At 46.8% G+C, this 23,017-nt stretch overlaps 1 long non-coding RNA gene across 1 annotated transcript in view; it reads left to right on the plus strand.

Moving 5' to 3' along the window:
- The first annotated feature begins 6,774 nt into the window (after nt 1-6,774).
- Nucleotides 6,775-23,017, plus strand: part of LOC129061012 (uncharacterized) — a 28,107-nt gene continuing 11,864 nt past the window's right edge. The window contains exons 1-7 of the long non-coding RNA XR_008527948.2: nt 6,775-7,589; nt 8,217-8,313; nt 9,026-9,245; nt 9,737-9,921; nt 11,025-11,180; nt 16,090-16,224; nt 19,149-19,391. This is a non-coding gene — a long non-coding RNA (uncharacterized LOC129061012). The remainder of the gene's footprint in view (nt 7,590-8,216; nt 8,314-9,025; nt 9,246-9,736; nt 9,922-11,024; nt 11,181-16,089; nt 16,225-19,148; nt 19,392-23,017) is intronic.

Consider the following 23,017-nt stretch of genomic DNA (forward strand, 5'->3'; position numbering starts at 1 on the left):
CCTCTGTTAGCAGGCTTCTGGGGTGGCGTTGTTGCCTCTCCGCCGATCCTTCCTTTGGGTGGGGCTGTTGACTGGTGCCACGGCCTGTCAGACCGTGGGCTGGGGGCATTGCAGGCACAGTGTGGTTCCTAGAGTCTTAGGCGTGCTCACTTGAGGCATTCTTCCCCTGCCCATTGACTGATCTCAGAGGAAGGAGACTGAGCTGCTCACCCCGCCAGTGTGGCTGTCAGGGTGTCCTGCATTAGCCCACGTGCCCGACTCCTGGGATCTTACAGGGAGGCTGCTGATGTCCACCTTCCTGCACTTCCGTCCATTGGGAGCCTGCCCTTCCTTGGCGCCGGCCAGCCGTGAGCAGTTATCCTCCACAGATAGGGTTCAAGAACTGCCCAACCATCACCTCATGGTCATCTGACATTCCTGGTGGTGATGGGGGACCCCCGGTACCATGCTCACGTCAGACCAGCTACCTCGAGTGACAAGAACGTCTGACAGGATTGCACGTGTGGCAGAAGAGCATCAGAGAAGGATGAAGGTTTGTCAGAAGAAACACCTGCCAGATCAGATGTGAATGTGTGGCAGAAGGCCCATCTGGGAAGATTGCACACTGGGCAGAAGGAAGAGCTAAGAATGTTGGATGGACAGCAGAAGGAGTGCCTCCGGAGATTGCCCGGTGGGCGGCGGTAGCATCTGAGAGGATTGCGGTGTGGGAGGGAGGACGAGCTGGGAAGGATGCAAGGCCTGGGGAGGCAAAATGTGAAGACGATTAAATATGTGGCAGGAGAAACACCTGAGAAGATGGGATGCTTGGCAAGGGGAACAAGGCACAGAGTGGAGTGTTTGGGAGAAGAGACGCTTAGGGAGATTGCATGTGTGGCAGAAGGAACATGTGAGAAGGTTGCCATGGTGGACAGCAGAAAAATTGCAGCCGATGGCACAGTGGCAGGGAGGAAAACATAGGAAGCTTGCAAGTGCGTGGCCTGCAAAAGAAACATCTGAAGAGACGGCATGTCTGGCAGAGGACACATTGGGCAAGATTTGCATTTGGCAGCGGGCCTGTGAGCGGCGGCAGAGGCATATGGGCCTGCGGCAACCTCAGTTCCTGCCTCCTGAGAAGAAAGACATTGAGTGGCACACGGTAGAGTGATAGACTGAGGCACGCATGAGAGCAGGGGCGAAAGTTCCTGAAACGGTATTGTGGCAGGAGCCAAAGGAAGTCAAGGAGGCTTGGAAGAGGCCCAGGTGGGCGGCGACTTGAGAGGTGGAGTGCAGGACTGGACCTTGGACTCCGGGTCTCCCGCGTTGGCAGCATCGCTGCCTGTCCCCTGATGCTTCCCTTGGTGGGGAAGAGGGGGCTGTTCACTGGCACAGTGGCCTGTCACAACCTCGTGTGGGGGCGGAGGCGCTGTGTGCTTACTGGAGTTGTTTGCATGCTCTCTTGAGGCATTTCTCCCACAAGCAGACGAATGTGCCCAGGGGAAAACATCCTAGATCAGTGAACCTCCCGCCAGTTTGCCTCTCAGGGCGCATGTGTGAGCCCATTTACCCAACTCCCAAGGTGTGCTGGGGAGGCTTCTGACCTTCGTGACTGCTGTGGAGGAGGGGGACTGCCTGTCCCTGGCGCTGCCTGTGATCAGTGATTTTTCTAGCGAGTCTGCTTCGTGACCACCGGGCCATCACCTTGCGGCTGCATGATGTTTACTGGTGGTGGAGAACCCTCTCGGGCTCCGCTCCACACGTGTGACTGAGAGGGACACCTGACAGGATTGAATGCGTGGCAGATCATCCAACGAGATGGAGTGTCTGGTGGAAGGAACATCTGACAGCCCTGAGCGTGTGGCAGAGGGAACATCTAAGCAGACTGCAGCGATTTCAGAAGGAACGGCTAAGAACATCGCATGGTCAGCAGGAGGAAACCTTAGGGTAGGGAGATTGCAGGGGGGCTGGGGGACAAGGGAACCCGTGAGAAGACTACGGGATCAGCAGTTGGATGCCCTAGGGAGATTGCAAGGCCTGCCTAAGAGACATCTGGGTAGAGGAAGTATTGGGCCCATGGTGCACCAGACAAGACTGAGTGCTTGTCAGGGGAAGAAGTGGACGCAACTGGCTGTTTGGCAGAAGGAACACTCGGGTAGATTGCACGTTTGGCAGAAGGCCCAAGTGCGAAGATGACATGGTAGACAGCAGAAATCCTTTAGCAGGTCGCACGGTGGGCAGAAGGAACCTCTGAGCAGATTCCACGATGGGCAGACGGAATGCCTAGGAAGAGTGCGTGGTGTGCAAAGGAAACATCTGGAAAGAGGGAACATTTGGGAGAGAAAACATCCGCCAAGGGTAGATTTTTGAACAGTCCACAGCAGGAGAGGTAGAGGATATATCCTGTGGGCCACGGCCACATTCTCAGGATGCTCATGGCTGTAAATAGTAGATGACCCAAATAAGAGCGGCTGAAGCCATAGGCACCAGAGTTGTGTCGGCATCGTCGTGTCACGCTCACGTTTTCCCTTCCAGCTGTGCTGTGGGCAGTGTTTAGTTCATGTCTGCTTTCCCGGCAGGCCAAGTAGCAACAGCTGCAGTCGGCATGTTCTCTGAAGGCAGTGTGTGAAGGGTGGAGGGGTTGCTCTTCTTCCCAGGTGTCTTTTGAAGAGGCAGTCAAGTCAGCAGTTCGCAGTGAGCTTCTGGTAACATCGTATGGACTGGGTTACAGCACATGCCCACTGCTAAGCCGGTCACTGGGGAAGACCATGTGTTTGCTGTGATGAGCTTAGAATGATCATTCCTCCTTCGGGAGCTGGGGTGGGTTGAGGGAACGATAAAGATCCCAATAACCTTGCATTTCTCCAGCGAGAAAGAAGAAAGAAATTCCGTGGATAGGGAGCTAGCCAGGTTTCCTGCAGAGAATCACAGGAAGCTTTTGAGCAGGGGAGTCAGAAGATGAGCAGTGAGTATTAGGGCTTTCCAATCACGGCGTGACACAGGGATTGGCCAGCTCTTCCTGTAAAGGGCCAGGTGGGAAACACTCGTAGGCCCCGTGGTCTCCGTCGTGTCTGCTGAAGCCTGCTGTAGTAGCATGGAAGCAGTCAGAGATGACGTGTAAGCAAATGGTCCCAACTGGCCTCCGGTAAAGTGTCGATTCCGGAAGCATTTAACAGACCTAACAACCTTTCAAACCACACAGCGTTTCTTTCCCGGATCCCGTTTCGGGAATGTTTCTGGTGGCTTACAAGGACCATCTCCAACATGCTTAGGCTCTCTTAACTTTGCCAGGATCCTGAATAGGGCATCCACCATTCGTCCTTAGGGCTCCGGGATGTCTTGGTCTTACCGTCTCCCTGCCAACCCTGGTCCCATCTCGTCACGATCACCCACTGGAGAAGACAGGAGATGCTAGAGTGAACAGGGTTGGGGGAGCCCCGTTCATCCCCGGTGTCCCAGAATGAACCAGTGTTACCATGTACCCCTGCCCTTGCCTTCCTCCCTGCTCTATTGGCCGTGTGTTAGTCTGGGATCAGCTTTGGTCTTGGTGCTATCGGTCTGTTGCGCCTGTAGCCTTGATCTGGCCTCTGTCCTTGTCTCTGTGAAATGAGAGTGACTGTGGCTGAGAGCATTCCAGCAAGAAAATGATGATCTCCACTGTCTGATTCCCGCGTCCCAGGTTCTCACAATAGTCGAGCATCCTGTTTTTCAGCCAGCTGCCCCGAAGGGGCTGGACATTTCTCCCTTCAGACAGGACCAGGAAGGCCCGGAAGCATCTGAGGAAGGGCATGGCCATGAGTAGAGAAATCGAGGCTATGGGCGGAAGTGGGAAGAAGCGAGAGGAAGACTCATGGAAAGCCTTGCTGTGCTCGCCAAAAGAGCTGCCCTGGGACTTGAGAGGGCCACGTTCAATGCCTAACTGACATAAGGTAGTCACCTTTGGAGCACTTGTGGCCTGGGGCGAAAACGCAGCTGGGGTGAAGGAATAATCTTCCCTGTTCCCAGAGGGGCGCTGACTGGAAATGACCATGAAGGTGGAGTCCCTAAAGGGCCAGAGAACGAGGCCCTATGCAGGCGTCAGTACAGACTGTCCCAAAAGCCCCCTGAGAAGTTGGCCCTGGGGCTTCAGAGGTAGGCACGGTGAAGAGCAGGAGTGAAAGCTGCTTCAGCACTTTGGAGCAGGAAGGAAAGAAAGCGAGATACAGTTGGAAGAGGGCAAAGTGGACAACCTGAGGGATGGAGTGCAGGGTTTGACCCTCAACTTGGGGTCTCCTCCGTGGGCAGGCTTCCGGGGTGGCATAACTGCCTCTCCACTGATCCTTCCCTTAGGCGGTGCTGTCAACTGGTGCCGCTCTCTGTCAGCCCATGGGCGGGGGGTGTCGCAGGCACAGTGGTGTTCTTGGAGTCTTAGGCCTGCTCACTTGAGGCATTCTTCCCCTACCCGTTGAGTGTTCTCAGAGGAAGGGGATGGAGCTGCTCAACCCTGCTGGTGTGGCTGTCAGGGTGTCCTGCGTTATCCCACATGCCCAACTCCTGGGATCTTACAGGGAGGCTGCTGATGTCCACCTTCCTGCACTTCCATCCATCGGGAGCCTGCCCTTCCTTGGCTTCGGCCGGCTGTGAGCAGTTTTCCTCCATAGATAGGGTTCAAGTACCGCCCAACTGTCACCTCATGGTCATCTGACATTCCTGGTGGTGGTGGGGGGACCCACAGTACTATGCTCACGTGAGACCAGGTACCTCAAGTAACAGGAACCTCTGACAGGGTTGCACATGTGGCAGAAGAGCATCCGAGAAGATTGAAGGTTTGGCAGAAGAAACACCTGCCAGATCAGACGTGAATGTGTGGTAGAAGGCCCATCTGGGAAGATTGCACACTGGGCAGTAGGAAGACCTAAGAACATTGGACAGCAGAAGGAGTGCCTCATGAGATTGCCTGGTGGGTGGCGGAAGCATCTGAGAGGATTGCGGGGTGGGTGGGAGGATGAGCTGGGAAGGATTCAAAGCCTCGGGAGGCAACATGTGAAGACGATTAAATATGTGGCAGAAGAAACACCTGAGAAGATGGGATACTTGCCAGAGGGAACAAGGGACAGAGTGGAGTGTTTGGGAGAAGGGACGCTTAGGGAGATTGCACGTGTGGCGGAAGGAACATGTGAGAAGGTTGCATGGTGGACGGCAGAAACCTTGCAGCTGATGGCACAGCAGCAGGGAGGAAAACGTAGGAAGCATGCAAGTGTGTGGCCTGCGAAAGAACCATCTGAAGAGATGGCATGTCTGGCAGAGGACACATTGGGCAAGATTCCACGTTTGGCAGTGGGGCCCGTGAGCGGCGGCAGATGCGTACAGGCCTGCAGCAACCTTGGTTCCTGCCTCCTGAGAAGAAAGACATCGACCGAGGGGCACAAGGCAGAGGGAGAGACTGAGGCACACGTTGGAGCAGGGGCGAAAGTTCCTGAAAAGGTGTCGTGGCGGGAGCCAAAGGAAGTCAAGGAGGCTTGGAAGAGGCCCAGGCAGGCAGCAGCCTGAGAGGTGGAGTGCAGGGCTGGACCTTCGACTCGGGTTCTCCCCCACTGGCAGCATTGCTGCCGGTCCCCTGATGCTTCTCTTGTTGGGGAAGAGGGGGCAGTCCACTGGTGCAGTGGCCTGTCAGCATCTTGTTGTGGGGTGGAGGGACGGGGGCCACAGGTGCTATGGGCTTACTGGAGTTGTTAGCATGCTTGCTTGAGGCGTTCCTCCAGCAAGCAGACGAATGTGCCCAGGGGTAAAGGTCCTAGAGCAGTGAACCTCCCACCAGTTTGCCTCTCAGGGCACGTGCGTGAGCCCACTTGCCCAACTCCAGAGGTCTGCCAGGGAGGCGTCCGATGTTCCTGACTGCTGTGGGGGACGGGGACTGCCTTTCCCTGGCACCACCTGCAGCCAGTGATTTCTCTCGAGAGTCTGCTTTGCGACCACGTGACCATCACCTCGCGGCTGCCGGACATTTACTGGTGGTGGGGAACCCTCTCGGGCCCCGCTCTGCACCTGTGACTGAGAGGGACACCTGACAGGATTGAACGCGTGCCAGATCATCCGACGAGATGGAGTGTCTGGCGGAAGGAACATCTGACAGGCGAGTGTGACAGAGGTAACATCTAAGCAGACTGCAGCGATTTTGGAAGGAACTGCTAAGAACATCTCGTGGTCAGCATGAGGAAACCTTAGGGTAGGGAGATTGCAGGGGGGCTGGCAGGGTGAGGGAACCCATGAGAAGACTGCGGGATTGGCAGTTGGACGCCCTAGGCAGATTGCGAGGCCTGCCCAAGAAACATCAGGGTAGAGGAAGTATTGGGCCCATGGTGCGTAGGACAAGACTGAGCACTTGTCAGGGGAGGGAGCGGACGCAACTGGCTGTTTGGCAGAAGGAACACTCAGGTAGACTGCACGTTTGGCAGAAGGCCTAAGTGCGAAGATGGCGTGGTCGACAGCAGAAAACCCTTAAGCAGGTCGCACGGTGGGCAGAAGGAACCTCTGAGCAAATTCCACGGTGGGTAGACGGAACACCTAGGAAGAGTGCAGCTGGAAAGAGGGAACATTTGGGAGAGAAAACATCCGCCAAGATGGGGTGTTTGGCAGTAGGGACGTCCGCGGCGGCGGATCCATAGAGGCCTGCACGCAGCAACCTGAGCTCTCCCCTCCTCAGAGAGAGTTTGACTGAGGGGAGTGAGGCGGAGGGAGAGAGACCGAGGCCACTTAGAGCGCGGGAGTGCCGGTCTCCCAGATGGTACCGGAGCAGGAAGGTGAGGCAGTAAGGTACACTTAGAAGAGGGCCACGTGGGCAACTGGAGAGGTCAGGGGCACGCTTTGTTCAACCTTTGAGGCGAGGTCTCACACATTGGCAGGCTTTCAGGAGCCAGGGGTTGCGTGGCTTCCTCCCCTGAGCCTTTTCGAAGGGCGGGCCATCCACATGGGCGGTGGCCTGTCGGCACTTGGGAGGGACCGCAGGCGCGGCATGTTTCCTGGAGTCTTAGGGGTGCTCACTTGAGGCGTGCCTCCCTCGGCAGTCGGATGTTGCCCAGGGAGGGTCATAGGACGGTGAAACCCGGCCGGTTTGCCTGTGAGTGCGCAAGCGTGAGCCCCCTCGCCTGCCCCTGAAATCTCGGGTTGTTGCTCATCGCCACCTTCCAGGGTTTGTGTCTGTCTGGGGGACTGCCGGTCCCTGGCGCGGGCTCCCAGCAATCATCTGTTATTTGAGAGAGGCAGTTTAACGGTGGCCTGACCCGTCACCTCCTGGTCACCTGAGGTGTCTGGTGGGGTGTGGGCGTGGCCCTCTCCTGCACTGCTCCTGTCTGACCAGCCGCCCACGGTAACACAGAAATATCTGGCAGGATGGAATGGGTGGTGGAAGACACTTCTGAGGAGATCGAATGTTTTTCAGAAGAGCCATGTGACTGGTTCCCTGGTTGGGCAGAGGAGACATGCGAGAAGACGGAACGTTTTTGCCAAAGAGACATCTGGCAGGGTGGAACGGAGAGAACAGGTGTGGCAGAGAGAACGTCTGAGAAGCTCGCAGTATTCGCAGAAGGAGCATCGGGAGAAGATTGCCTGTTTGCCTGAAGGAAGGGCAAGTTCCACAGGTCAGAGGCTCATGTGAACTCTTATTAGGTTCAGGAGCAGCTCAGTGTTGCTGGTGGCAACAGTGTGGTATGGGAGTGGTTGGGCGTGGTTTGAATGTCTAGAAAAGGCGAGCCGAGAGTAGATTTTTGAACAGTCCGGAGTAGGAAGGGTAGAGAACATATTCTGTGGGCCACGGCCACATTCTCAGGATGCTCGTGGCTGTAAATAGTAGTGATCCAAGTAAGAGCGGCTGAAACCATAGGCACTAGAGTTGTGTCGGCATCGTCGTGTCACACTCACGTTTTCCCTTCCAGCTGTGCTGTGGGCACTGTTTAGTTCATGTCTGCTTTCTCGGCGGGCCAAGTAGCAACAGCTGTAGTCAGCGTGTTCTCTGAAGGCAGTGTGTGAAGGGTGGAGGGGTTGCTCTTCTTCCCAGGTGTCTTTTGAAGAGGCAGTCAAGTCAGCAGTTCGCAGTGAGCTTCTGGTAACATCGTATGGGCTGGGTTACAGCACATGCCCACTGCTAAGCCGGTCACTGGGGAAGACCATGTGATTGCTGTGATGAGCTTAGAATGATCATTCCTCCTTCGGGAGCTGGGGTGGGTTGCGGGAACGATAAAGATCCCAATAACCTTGCATTTCTTCAGCGAGAAAGAAGAAAGAAATTCCGTGGATAGGGAGCCAGCCAGGTTTCCTGCAGAGAATCATGGGAAGCTTTTGAGCAGGGGAGTCAGAAGATGAGCAGTGAGTATTAGGGCTTTCCGATCACGGCGTGATGCAGGGTTTGGCCAGCTCTTCCTGTAAAGGGCCAGGTGGGAAACGCTTGTAGTCCCCGTCGTCTCTGTCATGTCTGCTGAAGCCTGCCATAGCAGTGTGGAAGCAGTCCGAGATGACACGTAAGCAAATGGTCCTGACTGGCCTCCGGTAAAGCATTGATTCCAGAAGCATTTAACAGACCTAACAACCTTTCAAACCGCACAGCGTTTCTTTCTCGGGTCCTGTTTCAGGAATGTTTTTGGCGGCTTACAAGGACCATGTCCAACGTGCTTGGGCTCTCTTATCTTTCCCAGGATCCTGAATAGGGCAACCCCCATTCATCATTAGGGCTCTGGGATGTCTCGGTCTTACTGTGTCCCTGCCAACCCCGGTGCCATCTCGTCATGATCACCCACTGGAGAAGAGAGGAGGTGCTGGAGTGAACCGATTCGCGGAAGCCCCATTCATCCCTGGGGTCCCGGAATGAACCGGTGTTACCATGTGCCCCTGTTCTTGCCTTCCTCCCTGCTCTAACGGCCGTGTGTTAGCCTGGGATCAGCCTTGGTCTGGGTGCTATGGGTCTGTTGCGCCTGTGGCCTTGGTCCGGCCTCTGTCCTTGTCTCTGTGAGGTGAGAGTGACTGGGTGAGAGCATTCCAGCAAGACAATGATGATCTCTGCTGTCTGATTCCTGCTTCCCAGGTTCTCACAGTAGACGAGGAGCCTGTTTTTCAGCTAGCTGCCGCAAGAGGGCTGGACATTTCTCCCTTCAAATAGGACCTGGAAGGCCTGGGAGCATCTGGAGAAGGGCATGGCTGTGAGTAGAGAAACAGAGGCTACGGGCTGAAGCAGGAGGAAGCGAGAGAGGAAGACTCATGGAGAGCCTTGCTGCGCTCTCCAAAAGAGCCGCCCTTTTCACGTGGTATGCTGTCCACATCGGCTGTGTCCTGTTGACAGCTGGGAGGGGCCGTAGGCATGGCGTTTTTCCTGCAGTTGCAGGCACTCTCACTTGAGGCGTGTCTTTTCTGGCAGTAGGATGTTGCCCGGGGAAGGTCATAGGGTAGTGAAACCTGGCCATACGGCATGCCTGTGAGGAGGTGTGTGTGAGCCCCCTCGCCTGCCTCCTGATACCTTCTTGGGGAGCTGCTCATTACCACCTTCTGGGATTTCTGTCTGTTGGGGGCACTGTGGTCCCTGGCGCCCCCTCCCAGCCATCATTTCTTATTTGAGAAAGGCAATTTAACGACAGCCTGCCCCATCACTTCCTGGTCACCTGACATATCTGGTGGGGTGTGGGCTAGACCCTCTCATGCACTGCTCCTGTGTATCCAGCCATCCACAGTAACACGGAAAGATGTGGCAGGATGGAATGGTTGGTGGAAGACACTTGTGATGAGGTCGAATGTTTTGCAGAAGAGCCATGGGATCGGATCCCCGGTTTGGCAGAGTAGACATGCGAGAAGACTGAACATTTCATCGTTAAAACCTCTTAAAGGTGGAATGTGTGGCAGAAAGGACGTCTGAGAAGCTCACGCGATTTGCAGAAGGAACATTTGTAGAAGATTCCCTGTTTTCCGAAGGAACGTCAAGTTCCAAAGGTCAGAGACTCACATGAACTCTTCCCGTTTTAGGAACCATACATTGTTGCTATTGTAAAGAGTGTGGTACTGATGTGGTTGGGCATGATTTGAATGTCTAGAAAAAGTGAGCTTAGGGAAGATTTTTGAGCAGTCCAGAGCAGGAGGGGTAGAGGATATATTTTGCGGGCCACGGCCACATTCTCAGGATGCTCGTGGCTTTAAATAGTAGATGACCCAAATAACAGCAGCTGAAGCCATAGGCACCAGAGTTGTGTTAGCATCGTCACGTCATGCTCACATTTCCCTTCCAGCCATGCCGTGGGCAGTTTTTAGTTCATGTGTGCTTTTCCAGTGGACTGAGTAGCAACAGCTGCAGTTGGCGTGTTGTCTGAAGGCAGTATCTGAAGTGTGGATGGGTTGCTCTTCCTCCCAGGTGTCTTTTCAACAGGCAGTCAAGTCTGCAGCTCATAGTGACCTTCCAGAAACATCATATGGGCTGTGTTACAGCACACGCCTATTGCTAAACCCATCACTGGGGAAGGCCATGTGATTCCTGTGATGTGCTTAGAATGATCATTTCTCTTTCGAGACCTGAGTTAACAAGTGCAGGATTTGACTCAGGGTGTCATTTGTTGGCAGGCTTTCAGGGTAGTGTTTTTGCCTCTCCCCTGATCCTTCCTTTGTGTGGGTCTGCCGGTGCCGCGGCCTGTCAGCCCATGGGTTTTGGGTGTCACATGCGCATGTGGTTCCTGGAGTCTTAGGCATGTGTTCTTTTCTTACCTGTTGAGTGTTTTTGGAGGAAGGGTATGGAGCTGCTAAACCCAGCCCTTCTGGCTGTTAAGTGTCCTGCATGATCCCACGCACCTGATTCCTGGGATTTTATCGGGAAGCTGCAGATGTCCACCTTCCGGCTCTTTTGTTCTTTGGGAGGCTGCCCATTTTTGGCACCGGCAGGCTGCGAACGGTTTTCTTCCATAGAAACATTTCAACAACTGCCTGACCGTCATCTAATGGTTGTCTGACATTTCTCATGGTGATGGGGGAAGCCCGTCGTACCCTGCTTATGTCAGACCAGCTACCTAGAGTGACTGGAATGTCTGACAGGATTGCACATTTGGCAGAAGAACATCCGAGAAGATTCCGTGTTTGGCAGAAGAAACCTTTGTCAGACGTGAACGTGTGACAGAAGGGCCATCCAGGAAGATTGCACACTGGGCAGAAAGAAGACTTAAGAACATTGCATGGACAGCAGAAGGAGTGCTTCGGGAGATTGCCTGGTGGGTGGCAGGAACACCTGAGATGACGTCATGGCAGACAGTGGAAATGAGAGGTTTACATTTAATGCCTTGTTTACATAAGGTAGTAAACTCTGGAGTACTTGTGGTTAGGGGCGAAAACTCACCCTGGGTGAAGGAAGAATCTTCCCTCTTCCCAGAGGGGCAATGACTGGAAACGAGCAAGTAGGTGGGGTTTTTAAAGGGCCGCATTGCTAGGCTCTATCCAGACAGCTGTTCAGACTGCCCCAAAAGGCTTCTGAGAAGTTGTTGCTAGGGAGTAACAGGACAGTTAGATTAAGAGTAGGAGTGATAGCTTCTTCAACGCTTTGGAGCAGGAAGGAATGGAAGCAAGATACAGTTGGAAGAGGGTGTAGTGGGTGACTTGATGAATCGAGTTCATGGTATTATTTTTGACTTAGGTTCTCCTTCGTTGGCATGCTTCTGAGTTGGCGTCATTGCCTCTGCCCTGATCCTTCCCTCGGGTGGGGCTGTTCACCAACGCAGTGGCCAGTGAGATCTTTGGGCGGGGTGTGTGGCATACACAGTACAATGTCTGGAATCTTACACGTGCTTACTTGAGGCATTCTTACTCCACCGGTCGAGTGTTCTCAGAGAAAGATGATGGAGCTGCTAAACCTTGCCCATTTTGATCTGTTATGTGAGACATGCCTTTCGCCTTCTGTCATGATTGTGAAGTGTCCCCAGCCATGTGGAACTGTGAGTCCATTAATCTTTTTTCCATTTAAATTACCCTCTCTTAGGAATGTTTTTGTCAGCAGTTTTAAAATGGACTAATTTTAGACGCTTGGCCCTAGTTCTTTGTAGGCCTTTCAATATGAAAAATGTCCAATATTGAATATTAAAAGTATTCAGTATTTCTGTTAAACTCTTGAGTCATTGGGATTCCAATCAGGGTTGTCAATATGTACTGCCCATCTTCCTTTTGGTAATGGAGTTTCCCTTGTTTCTTTTCTTTCCTTATTTTATCTTGCATTCCTATTTATTTATTTATTTATATGGTTTTTGTCGCACTGTAGGATACATATTGCTTGTCTCTGAACTTCTCAGCTGCCTGCAGATCTTCTTGTTTTTTAGCTGCAGTTAGGGTTTGTCTGAGAAGAAGCATAACATCCCTCCATGTAAGGTCCGACACCTGAGTTAAATTTTGGAAAGCTTCTTTATACCTATCAGGGTCACTCGAAAACCAGCCTAATTCTCTTTATCTGCCTGTGGTTCTGCAATGAGAAGGGAACTGGAATCTTAGTGACATTGTCTCCATTAGGCATTTCCTGCAGTGGTAAGTGTCAGACTGTGGAATGAGGAGTGATGACACTGGAGGGGCTGACATTGCATTTGGAAGGGGCCCTGAATAAGGGTGACCAAGAGGGGCCTGAACACTCAATAACTGCCTTAGATGTTTTTCCCAGAATTTGTTTCGCTAGTGTGGGGGAGTGACTTCCTTTGGGCCTGCCTGATATGACTGTTAAAAGAGCTGTGTTGATTGTGTAATGCTTACAAAGGTCTAGTAACCTTTGGTTCTCTACTGGTGATTGTTTTTTTTGACTTTGTAAACCTGTGTGACCTGTATGGTTCCTCAATAGATGGATCTTGGAAAATAGTATGTAATAGTTGTATTTGGGCAAGGCCCCTTTAATGGAGGCAGTGTACTGAGTTGAGCTCTATATTTTGCTATCATGGCCTCGAGTCATGTATTTATTCTTAGGCAGTGATTCTGGTTAACTTTCAGACATAAAATGTTACTATTTAAGTAACATGTTAATTGGAGGCAGAACAGGTGCCTTAAAATAATGTAAGGAATGAAAGGTGGTTTTCCTGCTCATGGGACAGTACTGGGCCTAAAACTTCATTTTGGAGGACATTTTCCTCCTCATTGTTGAGTTTTCCCATTCACAGAAGCAGCATGAAGCCTGGTCTCTAGTAGAGAGTGCAAAAGTGAGAATTCAAAAACTAGAATGTTTCAGCAAAGGGCTGACAAGGTGTCTCATGGAGAGGATTCTAATTGCACTAGGTGGTGCTGTTGACCTTGAAATACCATGTGCTCTACAGACCAAGGGCTGAGAGAGAGAGAGAGAGAGAGAGTCGTTCACTGGGTGGGATGGGTGAGACCCTCTGTTTCTAGAAAATCACAAAAATGGCACTCCCTTGATCTATATTCCCAGTTACCAGAGCATTTCCAAATCTTGCCTAACAGGATTATTTCCCTGAGCTTTAAAAATTTCTGCAGCATTGCACACACACAGTAGATAAGAGACATGGTTGTCTTAGACAGGAAAGGAGGAAAATTGCAATAGGAAAGGCTCCAAGATCCTGTTGCTGATGCCCATCTGGCAGTTGGAGGGTGGAGTTAGTCCAGAAGCCTTTGGGTAACAGTGGGGTGTGGTCCTGGGAAGGAAGCATTAGTTGCCTCTGGACCTCTTCCAGACCCACATGATACCTAGGCTGTCTGTGAAAGAAAACTGGTTCAAAACAGAGTCAACATTCCCAGCACTTTGAGGGCCCTGGGGGATTCACTAAGTTTTCTCTGTTGTCTTAGTATTGAGAATGGTTGCCACCCTAAAGGTTTTTTTAATTTGCTATCAGTTGCCCAGTTTTTAGTTTATAATTTTAAAGTTGAGGGCAGAAGGCCTCAAAATCAAAGTAAAGGTTTAGGGTCCACTCCTCTACTCACCTTTCCGATGAATCTACCTTGGCTCCCCAACCAGCCCCCACAATGAAATGGCATTATTGTCTGTGGTAAATATCTGAGATTCGTTGTCTCACAGACCTGAAAAACTAGGCCACAGACACTCAGAGTGAGGCTCAGAGCAGAAGTTTAATAGTTGAAAGAAAGAGAAAAGCTCTCTTGCTACAGAGAAGGGTCCCAGGGAAATGGGTTGCTGGTTCGGCAGTGAAGTGCAGGGGCTTTATAGATGAGCTTGAAGTGGGGGTGTCTGATTTACGTAAGACACAAAAGATTGGTTCGACCAGATGTGCCATTTGCATAGGGAGTGAAAAGCTGGCTGCCCCCACCATAACCTTTTATTATGCAGATGGCTTTTCTGCCTGGCCAGTGTCGTATTGCCCTTTTTTCTTTTTTACTGTAAACATAGTAACAATAAAAGGGAAGATGGAGCCTCTGTGTTGGACATACCTGGCCCCCAGGTAGCCCTTTTCTATTGCCGCAGCTACTAGCCATCCTAAATCATTTATTTCTACCTCCTGTAACAGTGGCAGCAGATCTGTATGGGTCTGCAGCAACCTCAATTCTTGTCTTCTAAGAAGAAAGAATTTGACTGAAGGGAGTAAGCCAGAGGGAGAGACCAAGGAAAGTTTTAAAACAGGAGTGAAAGTTTATTAAACAGCATCAGAATAAGAGCCAAAGGTAATAAAGTACATCTGGAAGTGGGCCAAGCAGGTGACCTGAGAGATCAAGTGCATGGTTTGATTTTTGACTTGGGGTCTCATAGGTTAGCAGGCTTCAGGGATTGTGTTTCTTCTCGCTGATGCTTCCCTTGGGGCAGGTTGTCCACATGCAAAGTGGTCCATCAGCACTTGGTAGGAGCTGAGTGTGCAGAATAGTTACTGGAGTTGTATGCATGCTCACTTGATGTGTTCCTCCTGAACCAGTCAAATGTTGCCAGAGAAAGGTACTAGAGCTCTTAAACTACACCCACTACCATGCGTGAGCCCACTAGCTGAACTCCTTTGAGCTTATCAGGAAGCTGCTGAACACTATCTGGTGTTTCTGTCTGTGGCAGGGACCATTTTTCCCTGGCACCAGCTGGCACTGGCTGCAAACAGTAAATATTTCAGAGATGCAGTTTACAACCACCTGACCATCACCTCCTGATCACCTTACATTTTTTGTTGCGGGGGGCCCCCCCTCGTGCCCTGTTTATGTTTGACTAACCGGAACATATGACAGGATGAAATGTTTGGCAGAAGAAACATCGTATTGGACACTTAATAGCCTGTTCTCCTAATAGACTACATACAGCATAGTGTAAACATCACCTTTATGCACTGGAAAACCAACAAATTTGTGTGACTCACTGTATTGTGATGTTTGCTTTGCGTCATTGGTCTGGAAGTTAGCTTGAAATATTTTCAGTGTATGCCTTTAAATGGGACCAAGATACAGTAAGTGAGTCATTAGTGATCAAGAAACCAAAAAAATTAAGGATAATAGAGTAGCTTAAATTTGAGAGAAAATGTTCAGAAAGAATTTGAGGCCCTTATTATGTGTTTGTTTTCTTTTTTTAACAAATGAATATTCAGCATCTCATCCACCGAAACAACCTTTAATATGATTTACTGTATCTCTTGAATACTCATTCATGCATGCAGTACTAACCTGCATGCCTACTATGTGCTAAGCAGTATTTGAAGAACTAGAGATACAGCAAGGAACAAAATAAAGCCTCTCCCCTTACAGATCTTACATAGTGGGGAGAGTGGGAGCAACCAGTGAACAAACTGGAAAATGTGTATATAAAATAGATGAGGTGATAAAAAGTGCTTTAAAAAATAGAAGAGATTAGAGAATGAAGTAAGTACTATTTGAAGTCAAATGGTCACAAAATACTCCTCTTATGACAGGGTAATAAGCAAAGGCCTGGATAAAAGAGGAAATAAACCATACTGTTGTCTGATTTAAAAAAAAAAAGCAGTCCAGGAAAAGAGCACCACACATGCAAAGGCCCTGGGATAGAAGCACACATGCCTGGTGTCTTTGAAGACTGCAGTAAGCAAGGGGAGAATGACTGAACTGCAGATCAGAGAAGTGTTAGGGGACAAGTTTATTTAAGATCTTGTTTGCCATGACAGGATATTGGCTTTTACTTTGATCTGCAAAATCATTGGAAGGTTTTAATCAGACAAAAAACATTAATTGTCTTATGCTTTTAAGGCTTACCCTGGTTGCTCAGTGAAGAATAAAGTACAGGGAACATGAGAGAATACATGGGAGAGCAGTTAAGATGCTACTTCAGTAATCCATGACAATGACAACGTAAAGTAATGCAAGGTGCACGTGATAGATATGGTAAGGAGATTAGATTCTGAATAGAGCTCAACAGTGTATGCTGATATGAGGTGTAAGAAACAAAAAGGAGTCAGGGTGAGTTTTCTGGCCTAGTAGCCGGTACACTAGAGAGATTATTTACTGCGATGGGGAAGACTGATGAGTGGAGGGTCCAGGGGTTGAGAGTGGAGGAGGAGGATCAAGGATTTCCTTGTGGAAGTGTGCTGTTTTCATTGTTTATTAATCTTCCTAGTGGCAATAATTAGCAGGCAATTATATAGGAGTCTAGACTTCAGAGGAAATGTAAGAGCTGGAGATATACATTTATGTATCATGTTCATATAGATGGAATTTAATACCATCAGGCTTCGTGAGATCCCATAGGGATGAGTGCACATAGAAAAAGGGCTGAAGACTGAGGCCTGGGATACTCCCATGTTAAAAGATGAAAGTTTCTTTGACAGTTTACATTTATAGAAATGATGGCACAATAGCCTAATGCTGAAACCCTACTCAGTTCATGGTAAAACACAATTTTTATTTTATTGGGTCACTGAATAGCATTTAAAATTCAGAATATTTGCAGTGATCCCAAATATCTTAATAAAGATTAAAACCTAAGTTGAGATTGGTGGCCTAGACTCTGCCTTCCTTGATCCTCCCATTTAAAAATAACAATAATGATAAAAATAAGAAGAAAATATTTATGGGTCACTAGATAATGTAATACACTCAAAGGTAGATCCATTTTTTTCTACTGTACCATTTTAGCTATCAGTCTATACACAGGACTTTGATTAGAAATGCACAGTCACTTTCAAGCCAATAGCAGTTTATAAATACAGGACAAAAAGCCTGGCCCGGGGAGGCTGAGCAATAATTGAGAGAACAAGTAGATATGAAGCTAACGAATAGCACTGTGAATCAGAAGTAGGGAGATAAGCCAGAGGCAGCACAAGTGGCAGGTCAAGACAGGTAGGTAGACAGAAGCCAGGAGTGAGAGGTGAGATGTCCAAATTGCAATAAAATACTCAAGCACGAGTCAATCCACTGAAGCTTATACCAGGAGGGGTAGCTGAGGGAAGGGCCATTCAGGTAGAGTGAAAGGAATGAAGATGTGAACAGGAGACAGGAGGGTGCAAGCTATTTGATATATTAGGAGAGTGAGGTACTTTTTTGAGGCTAAGAAAATAACTTGTAGTCAGAATCTGAAGGACTATTTAGACCATGTTAAACAGTGAGCAGTTGATTCTGCATGAGAATTCTTAAGAGAAGATTTGAGAAGACTTAAGAGACTTCAGAAGACAGGCTCGCAGGACCTAGATGAGGGGGTGTGAGATACTCACAGTCTTTTAACCCAAAATTAAGGACATTAGAAACTACAGGAATAAAAGAAACAGTCCCAGGGCTGTGGGTAGGAGGATGAATGGAGTTCCATTTTAGACAGGAAGAGGAAAAAAATTTGGTAATTCATTTTGATTGATCAAGCAAAAAAAATTGAAGCTGAGCCTTATGGAAGTAACAACAACGTTTTGTGATGTTGAGATAGAAAACAGGCCCAAGAGAGCCAAATATTTTACATTTCCCTTCTGGTTAGATAAATAATAAGAATCTTTCTGTTAAGGTTTATGAAAGCCCATTGTTTCAATTAATCAAAAGGAGAAAGAATCAATTTAAACTTTAAAGTACAAGAAAATCAGTTGCCTCTTTAGAAAAAGTGAGTCAGTATTTCCTGTGGTCTCAAATCATCCTAAAATAATGGTCTATGAGACAAATGAGACTCTGCTTACTTATCTAGCTTTATCTTTGATAGATTAAAAATCTGTACAAAATCTTGCTATATCACAAAGACACTAATGTGCCCAATTGTATATAAAATATATAATTCACAGTATATAAAAATATACATCAAGAAATTTAAAAAAAACATTGTATTCTAAAGGGAAAGATCATTTCAAATTGTTTTTTACAAACATTAGACTACATTTGTTCATGTAAATGGGTTTAAACTATTTCTTACCCCTGATAATAGGTATAAGCCTAGGAATTATTTTTGATTATGATTTGGTCTATAAATAAATCATGAAGGTAGACCATCCTCCCTGGAAGCATTGAGGTACCATAAAACATTGACATTGGAGGTGACAGATTGTAATTTGGTTTAATCATGTATTTGTTATGAGAACTCTGACAAGCCTCAGTTACAAGTAAGCTTGGAAACACAAATTCTGTGAAAAATACTACACACTCACACACAGACAGACAGACACACACTATCACTTCTCTCTTTTTATCTTAACATAAAAAATGTAAGTATACCAAGAAGTAATCTCCAAAGAGCAAATAAAACAGAAATTTCAAACAAGTGCCTGGGTAGGAGATGCAACTTTAACATTTGTTTAAATTTCATGTTGTTTAACATTGTTTAAGTGCCTCTTATCTCTGCCTCATAAACCTATAGTCATTTTTCATAACCGCCTGAAATAGCACCTCCTCTGTAACAACTTTTCTGTTCTACCCATCAAATATACTTGCTGATTGACTGTATCCTCTTGCTCAGAACACGTGACACTTTCTACTGGGTGCTCTCTATGCTTTGACAGTAACAGGACTTTTGGGCAGGGATTTTCCAATTCATTGTCTAACTCCCACTACAATTGTCCTTCACCATGCACCCGGCAGGCACTTGAAGTGCTGGTTGAGCACTAAAATCTTGGAATGGTACATAGCCATTCCAACGTAAATAATCATTGTTTAAAACATTTTGAAAGTTCTTTTGGAACTGACTTTTTAGAATTTTTAAATATCTCAGTGATAAGTCTTCACTCTTCAAGTTAGATCGTATTTTATTTTAGAAACATCGAAAGCCATACAAAACCAAGCCTGTATATTTGTGCATTCTGTCTTCTTCCCCCTGAATGCTAAGGAAGGTTTCTTTTTCCTAGGCCAAATGCTCCACAAATAAATATGTTGAATGAATGAACAAATGAATAAGTGAAGTGAATGGAACATCAAACTGCATAAAAATGTATTTATTCAGAAATGAGAGGTGATGATTGCCAACATACCATAATCAGACTCCGTTCTGACCTTGGTTACTTATGAGTTTGACAATGAAGGAGAAAAAGGACCAGATAAGTCCCTAAACACTGAAGATGCACTGAGACCTTTCCACATGCCCAAAGAAGGTACTCTTGCAGAGGAGAAATGATGAAGAGGCCCAGTCACAGATGCAGGAGGAAGTTTAATTGACTGAATTTGTCTAGGATGGGAGGGATTAAATGAGGTTTGAAATGAAATAGAAATTGCTAAACTCCTGACTAGACAATTACTGCCATCCATCTCTTATATGTGCCCCTAAATAAGCACTAACAGTGCCTTGGGCAGAGACCCCAGTGACTACCTAATAGTAGCCTTCAAGAGCATCACTTCCCACTCTCCTGCCCTGCCTCACTTTCCTCCTAGGTCTTATGGGATGGATGGTAGATGTCATTCCCTGGTTCCCTAACGCTCAAGTCTAGCCCCTCATTTCCTGGCAAGCATCAAGCTTGATTGTGTCTGTAACCTTTCAGAAGTCAGACCTCAGAAGTGTGCTTTTCTGGGAAATCAGGGTCAGGGAGGAAAGAAGGAGGGAATAAAGACATTGTAATAGATTTATATATATCATTGTAACTCATCCACACAACAATCCTGTAAGGTGTGTGCCACTGTAAGGCTCAAAGAGATTGAGTAACTTATCAAAACTTCACATGTACTAAAAGTGGAGCCTAGATTTCAAACACCTGTAAGACTCTGAAGTCTATTTTAGCTCTTCTATACATGAGCCTAAAATGCAACTGTAAACCAATAAGACTGACTTCCTCTTGAGGCTTATCACTAGCTCTGAATAGAAGCATTCCCAAATACTGTCTGAGCAATCGTTGCGTCATGGGAATAAGTTGATAAATTCTCAGGGTTACATACTCCTTTAGATGCACTGGAACTTTTCTCAATACATAGAATCAAGTGTAAGGAAAAAGGATTTGACGGGGAAGGGGAGAAATAAAACAGGACTGAGTCTTACATGTGTTGACCAGAACAGATAATGTTGGGATCTTCTTTACTTTTTTTCCCAGAGAAATCCAATAAAGAAGTTTGTTTCTGTTGCCTAAAATCAACTCCTTCCCACCTTAAGTGGTTTTGTATAGAGCCCATAGTTGAACTCTGTTTTCTACAGCAGAGATTCATTTTAATGTTTTTATATTATGTCAAGGCAAGTTTGATTTCTTTCTGGGTAACTATAGGCAGAATGTCAGCAATACTCCATGTATTAGCTATTAGAGATAAAACACTGTGAAACTCTAAAGGCCTTGATTATTGGGCCAATGAGATATTTATGCTGTGATCTGATGGAGCAAAGCTTTAACAGGGTTATTGAGCCACCTTCAAAGTGTATCAGTGAAGTTCTTGGCTTGCTGTTTTAGATAAACAGCTTTCATTTTTACTAGTTGCTTGTACTTAATAAGGTTACTGGATTGATTCAAGTTGTTTGCAATACCTTGAAGGTGAAGAGTATTGTATCTAGTGTCCTCATAACACACTATTTTCTGAGGAAGGGTCTTGTCATTTTACCCTAGATATCAACAGAAAATATTCCATTTCTTATATATTAATTTTGCTCTGCAATAAGGAAATATAACTACCAAAAATGCCATTGAAGGTTTTAGGTTGATGCTTATTTGTGTTTCCTAATCTGTAGATAGCAAGGTCTTTTTTAAAATTTTTATTTTTTGTTTTGGTACAGGGTCGGCTTTGTTGCCCACCTGGAGTGTAGTGGCACAACCTTGGCTCACTGCAACCTTCTCCTGAAGTACATATTACCTCACCTGGGCTCAAGTGATCCTCCCACCTCAGTCTTTTGAGTATCTGGGATTATAGGCATGTGCCACCAAGCCTTGCTAATTTTTGTATTTTTTGTAGACACAGGATTTTGCCACATTGGCCAGGTTTGTCTTGAACTCCTAAGCTCCAGTGATCCACCCACTTTGGCCTCCCAAAGTGCTAGGATTACACATGTCACCATCGTGCCCAGCCAGCAAGCTCTCTTGTAATGATTCAGAGTCTCAGGCCATAGCAGTACGAGTATCAAAACATCTATTCTCAACTTGGAGTTGAGATTTCTAATACGAATTCTATTTTCTCCATAATCATAAAATAGCATCAGGAAAAGTCTCTTGACATCTTAAAATACATATCGCTGGAAAGTAGATCTTTTTGTCCTTCAGATAAACATATTGTAAAATTTGAAATGAAAATTATTCTTTGCACCATCATTCTGATTTTACCCAGAGTTAACACAAAAGTTATAGCAGTACATGAAGCTCTGAGGCTTCAATGGGTGTAGATATAGACATCCAAACCTATAATTTTACATTAACCAGAATACCATTCATATAAATCACAAATGGAAAAACCATTTCTGAAGGTATTTGGTTTTATAGATTATAAAATTAAACTTCCTTATAATTGTATCCAAACTGAAATATGCTTCCTGTACAAAAAAGCTTTCTTCTAAGAGTAAAGGCCTCCTCCCAACCCACCCGACACATACACACACACACACACACACACACACACACACACGAAGAGAGAGAGAGAATTTAGAGCACTGATCTTTTCTCTCTTAGACTAATTATTTTAACATTATTTTCAGGCACTTTATTAATTGTGGGGTTAAGGGTAGGATAGATGTAACGCCCATTTCACACGTGTTGCAACATCAGAGATGATGGTTTTCATTAAAAACATCAGAGCTAAATTCCTTTTAAAAAAAGACATTGTTACTGTTAGTACCTTGGGGAATATTGTAATCTTATGAATACTGATACGTTTATTTGAGCCAATTGAATATTATCTCTAATATAAACTATAATTTACTGTGTGATTCCTCTTCCTGTTTTACCTATATATACTCAAAGTGAATGATTGTGTTTAGTGAACATTTCTTTAGGTAATAAAAATTAATTTCATTTAAGAAAAGTACAAAATAGTTATTAGAGCAAACTTTGGTATTTGTAACTTTGAAGTTACATACTTTTGAAATAAACTTGGGCTTTCATGCCATGTTGGGTTTGAGGAAGATAGCAAATGTATAAATTGAGCTCTCTAGTCATAACTCTTCTAGCTGCTTCTTGTAATAATGAAAAGGGAATGTGGATGGGTTATGACTTCTGTGTATGTCCCATTTCCAAATTTCCCTCTCCAAAAAGCCAACCAAATAAACAAAAATAACAGTGCAGCAAAACACAAATAGCATTCCAAATATTTGGCAAGTGATGCTTTCATCTGGGATTAAGTAGTTTTAGGCAGTCAGTAACAAAATGCTGTTCTGCTGTCATAGTAGAAGGCAGCACATTCTTAAAAGGAACCAAGAAGACTACACTCTTGGCAAAGTCTCTTATTAGCTTTCTCCTATCTCTTCTCCCCAACCACACTGTAAACTGCAAAACATACAGCAAAAAGAATTGGCTTAAAGGCAATTGATGTTTGTAAATAAATCCACAATAGGATCCAAGCTAAAGAGGTGATATATGGTCAGCCTAGTAGGACAATTAGGAGCATGTGCATATGCAAGTAAAGGCCAGACTATATATTTTTTAAATGTCAGTGCATTTTGTTATGTTAAAATTTTTTCAAAGCTTTATTTTGTTCCTTGTGTGCTAACTACAAATAAGTTTTAAAAGAGTATCAAAAGTCTGCCAAAAACAAAAAAGCTGTAGTGACATCGAACCATACAATGTAAGCATTGAGCATGTGCAATTTTTCAAATCTACAG

This window comes from Pongo abelii, chromosome 7, assembly GCF_028885655.2.
Source record: "Pongo abelii isolate AG06213 chromosome 7, NHGRI_mPonAbe1-v2.0_pri, whole genome shotgun sequence".
NCBI lineage: Eukaryota > Metazoa > Chordata > Mammalia > Primates > Hominidae > Pongo > Pongo abelii.